The 657-nt window shown below is 26.5% G+C and overlaps 1 protein-coding gene across 1 annotated transcript in view; it reads right to left on the bottom strand.

The window, feature by feature from the left end:
* LOC119633721 overlaps positions 1–351 on the bottom strand; it is a 14846-nt gene extending 14495 nt beyond the window's left edge. Inside the window, exon 1 of the mRNA XM_038027417.1 lies at positions 229–351. The gene's annotated coding sequence lies outside the window, so the exon portion shown is untranslated. The remainder of the gene's footprint in view (positions 1–228) is intronic.
* Positions 352–657: the final 306 nt, after the last annotated feature.

Raw genomic sequence — 657 nt, 5'->3', positions numbered from 1 at the left:
TTTTTTTTTTTTTTTTTTTTTTTTTTGCAAAGAATCTTACAGTAAATTTTCAATGAAGAAGAATGAAATACAAAATCTTAATTGCAAGCGATATTAAACGGCATAAATCTCGTGGTTTTATATACATTTATAAAAACATATACATATTATATATATATACATATGTTTTTTTTTTTTGTTGTTTTTTATTGTTCTTTCACTTTAAACGGACACGCACTAAATACTCACTCTTGTAGGAAAAGATAAAGAACTAATAATGGTCAAAGTCAGTGATCGCTCTTTTTTTTTTGTTTTTGTTTTTATTTTTGCATTTAGTTTTAATTAAAATATTTTTTTTTCAAAGGATCAATTGTACAATAATTTTCGAACAAAGCAGAAAAAATGTAAAAAAAAACAATAAGGAAAAAAAAAGAAGAAGAGGAAGGAAAATAACATTTCATTCGACTCGTTACACTTTTGCTAATGCTAATGGTTTTTCACTTTATAATCAAACCGCGAGACTCTTTTGATTATCGTACCGTTTTAATTCGTATCTCAGCACAGACTCGCGCATAATCGAGAACTAAACGCAGACTAGAGTAAAGGTGGCGATAATCTAAATCACATCTGTTAGTCTGACTTTTTGTATACATTTAAGTTCCGTTCATTTTTATATAT

The sequence above is a fragment of the Glossina fuscipes genome, unplaced genomic scaffold (genome assembly GCF_014805625.2).
Source record: "Glossina fuscipes isolate IAEA_lab_2018 unplaced genomic scaffold, Yale_Gfus_2 2, whole genome shotgun sequence".
Classification (NCBI taxonomy): Eukaryota; Metazoa; Arthropoda; class Insecta; order Diptera; family Glossinidae; genus Glossina; species Glossina fuscipes.
This window is presented reverse-complemented; position numbering and strand designations above follow the sequence as displayed.